Consider the following 4,328-nt stretch of genomic DNA (forward strand, 5'->3'; position numbering starts at 1 on the left):
CATTAAGAAGTTGTCATAAATAATTATGGACATTGTTTTCACTAACCCAATCGATTGGGATATGCTCTAATTGATTTCACGGTTCAAAAAACTTATCCAAATGGTTCTGAAAGTTCCTAATTCATTTGACTAGGCTTCAAAGCATTTTTAGGTTGTTTTCTTTGAGAAATAATAGCTTTTTTTTTGTGTGTGTGTGTGTGTGTGTGATTTATCCATACTAATTTATGATATTTCCCTTATGTGTTTACAAAACATCGATTATTGAGACACAATTGAGGGAGCTTTCACACTTTCCCTCTTTCACACTTTGAAGCTTTGACTTTGTCGAATAAATTGATTATACAAGATATTTGCTTGAGTATTCTTGGAGATGAGGCTTGAGATATATTTATTTTGAATGACATCATCAAAGGATATAGGTCATAAAAATCCTAGTTTAACAGCTTAATTTAGAGGAAGAGCTTAGAACAAACTATTTTGTGCATCTTTAACCGCTTGATATACTTTCTTGGCTTTATGCTTTAGGGTTAGACCGAATCTTCATAAATGGTTGCATCTTCACAAGTTGTCATCAATAGAACCAAGTAGTCATAATCAAAACCAACCCATGATAGGTATGGCTTGCTTAGCTTAAATCACTTCTTGGTTGAACTTGCAAACACATAGTTCTACAAATGGTAATTCTACTCCGGACCCTTATGAATTTGGGTGAGTTTTTTCCAAACCTATTGGGATATATTAGGGTTGTTATGATTAATTAAGTGAATCAATTTTTTAACAAGGTTGGATTCTTTCTAATCTCAATTCAGTCAATGTGACTTTGATACCTAAACAACATGAAGCATATTCTATTTAGAAATATATGTCTCTTTCCTTTTTAAATTTTCAATTCAAAATCATCACTAAGATTATTGCATACAAGTTAGCTATCTTAGATTCTAAAATTGTTTCAGAACACCAAAGAGGTTTTATTAGAGGTGGACATATTTATGATGCATTGAGATTACTTCATCAGCCATTAATATGTTGGACAAGAAATCCTTTTGAGTTAGTATGGCTTTAAAGATATACATCAGAAAAGCACTTGGTGGTTTAGATTGACAATATCTTATTAAAGTTCTTATTCAATTTGGCTTTGATCAAAATTTATGTGATTGGATTCTTACCATTCTACACTCATCCAGACTATTAATCATGATAAATGGGAAACCTTCATAATTTTTTTCTTGCTCTAGATGAGTGAGGCAAGGGGATCTTATGACACCCTTGCTCTTATGCATTGCTGAAGAGGAACTTAATAGGCATCTATTTTTGTTGATGGATTAGAGTAAGTTGACATGTATATCACTTGGTAAGACAATCATTCTTAGCCACACTTTTTTTGCATATGACCTTATCATATTTTGAAAAACTATCAAGAAAAATACTCAAGTCGTTAACCATTTCCTTCAAGAACGTGGTTAGAATTATGGTTAACACATCAGTCCAACAAAATATAAGTTTTATAGTGGAGGTAATTTTGGATCTAGGATGAGGCATATTGCACCTCCTTTAAATCGAATTGTCAGTAAATATTGCACCAACAAAATGAAAAGTTAATTGTCAGTATATATTCTTGGGAGCTATCTCATTTAAGATTGGAGTTTGCACCTCCTTTCAATCTGAATTGTATGGAATCATAGTTGCTATCGAGTATGAAATCACTTCCTATTTATTTTTTAAAAAAAAATTTAGAGATAGGTTGGATATATCCAACTATCATTTTTATTATCTATTTGATTAGTTAGATTTTACGGTCTCTCATCTTTTTTATTTTTCCTTTTTTATTTGAAAAAATCAATTTAAAATATATTAGAATATAATTAGGAGTTTACAAATAATTTTTAAAGTGTCATTATTCACATTTAACAAAGTCTCAACAATTACCAAGAAGATAACCCAATTAAATTTAATTAATCATTAATTAGCTGGTTTGCCCGAGAGGTTAAGGGGGAAGACTTAAGATCTTCTGCACATAAGTGCGCGTGGGTTCAAACCCCACAGCCAGCATTTTTAATAAAAGTATAAACACAACATTTCTTTTTACACATATAATGCATTTACCATTATAAGATTTTAATTTTTTTATAGTTAAATTGAACCTCATAAATTATTTATCAGATTAAATCGTGATTAAATAAAATCTTTATTTATTTTTCCTTTATTAATTGTGATTAACATTATAAGAGTCTCCAAAATTTTAATACAGCTCTACTTCCAAGAGTAATCATTTGCCATTATAAGATTTTAATTTTTTTAGAGTTAAATTATAGTTAAATTGAACCTCATAAATTATTTATCAGATTAAATCGTGATTAAATAAAATCTTTATTTATTTTTCCTTTATTAATTGTGATTAACATTATAAGAGTCTCCAAAATTTTAATACAGCTCTACTTCCAAGAGTAATCATTTGCAGCCTATATTAAAAAGAAGGGTAATGCTAACTTATGCCCTAAGGGTACATGTTAAGTCATTCATAAATAGAAAGTTTATATTGAAAAAAGTAATAAAAATATTAATTATAAAATTTTGATAATGACCATACACAAGTTCCAAGAAAATATTTCTACAATTAGTTCTTAACATGTGCCCCTAGGATACAAGATAGCATTACCCTAAAAAAAATGTTAAATTCTTTATACTCATGAATTTAAATTGCATACTCATATCTTTAGTGTAATTTGTATTAAAAATTTAATTTAATTTTAAAATAAAATAAAACAAAAAATGATATAATATTGAATCATAGTATTATTTGTTGAAGATACCAGTATCAAATAAAATTGAAGGGTACGGGAGTGTTAAAAAGAATTACACAACTAAATATGTTATATATATATAAAAGGTTAAGTTATTATATAAGAAGTCCTCCGTTAGAAACAGAGCGAGAGAAAAAAAAGTTTCATGATTGAGATTTTCATTGCTCTCATTCACGTGAAAATTCCCATAATAGATTATTCAAGGTAATTAGAGTCTATTTGCACTGATTCATGAAAGCAAAGCCTTTATACTCTCCATTGCACGTATATTTATTTTATTGATTTCTTAATTAATGCTATTGAATAACTTGTTGACAAGAATCTCATTTAATTGAATGTGAGGCTTTAGAAAAAAGATGAAAGCATTTAAACAAAACTGACGACTTTATGCATGTTTAATGATGAGTGGGATGCCTATGATAGGCATTGCTCACCTTTAAGAATTACCCTACTCTTTTAAATAGACTCAAAACAAAGTTAACATCATGTAAGTTGCTTACGCACCTTTACCTAAATATATGATGAATTTTATCAAACTCTACAAGAATTTGTAAACCATTTAAAATTGACAACATCTTTGATTCAAGGGACATGTTTAACTCGAGTGTATCTTTGGTTATAGAAAAAATTGAAAAGAGAACAAAAGTCAGAAAAAGTATTGTCAAAATTATCCATAGATAATTATTATATAGAGAGAAAAAGTAAAACGAATTTAATAAATAGTTAAGGGTATTATAGGTAAAAGAAGAATTATGATTGAAAAAGTAACAATAATGATTAGTTTTTTTGATATGTGTAAAAAATCAAAAAATAACACTTAAAAAAGAACGGAAGGAGTATTTGATATAAAATAAAAAATGGAGGAAATAGAGGTGAAAGAAGTGCTCCCTTGTTTGGTAGGAGAGAAAGTGATAGAGAGATTGAGAGACAAGCTCCGATAGACTATGATATGTAGATATAAACCGTGGATGATCTATGTCTTATCGTCTATCTGATACTATATTAGAATTTGAAATTGACTTAAGTCATCCTTACAAACCAGCTTGTAAGGTAAGGATGTCAATCTATATAAACTCTTTTTCAAACTCTATATTTAATCAATATGAGATTTAATATTTTTTCAATACTTATGATGATTATTGAGAAGATCCCAAACATGTTTCTCCAACATAGTTGAATTAGACTTTCTGGTTCTTCGAATCCTAAAAACACCTATAAGTTTAAGCTTTGTGAAAGTAGTATTGAAGCGTGAATGTCAAGGTTAAGGATGTCCTAAAATATGATTTTATTAACCATTTTCATTGTCTCATACTTTTATGTATTATTTGATTGGAGCAAAATTTTGATGAAAGAAAGATGAAGAAGGAAAGACCAAATTCAAAGAAACAATATCTTCTTTATATGACGCAACAAAGTAGAAGGAAAGAAAAATCTAAGCATGTGGTCAACACAAAAATTTTCTCCCCACTTTGACAAGAAACTCTCAGAGTAACATGCATCATTAGTCAAACTTTGTATCCTATTAAC

The 4,328-nt window shown here is 28.7% G+C and overlaps 1 non-coding gene across 1 annotated transcript; it reads left to right on the forward strand.

Moving 5' to 3' along the window:
* The first annotated feature begins 1,966 nt into the window (after positions 1-1,966).
* On the forward strand, positions 1,967-2,049 carry TRNAL-UAA (transfer RNA leucine (anticodon UAA)). Its single transcript has one exon. It is a non-coding gene; the product is annotated as a tRNA-Leu (tRNA).
* The last annotated feature ends 2,279 nt before the right edge of the window (positions 2,050-4,328 follow it).

Source organism: Lathyrus oleraceus, chromosome 3, assembly GCF_024323335.1.
Source record: "Lathyrus oleraceus cultivar Zhongwan6 chromosome 3, CAAS_Psat_ZW6_1.0, whole genome shotgun sequence".
In the NCBI taxonomy this organism is placed as follows: Eukaryota; Viridiplantae; Streptophyta; class Magnoliopsida; order Fabales; family Fabaceae; genus Lathyrus; species Lathyrus oleraceus.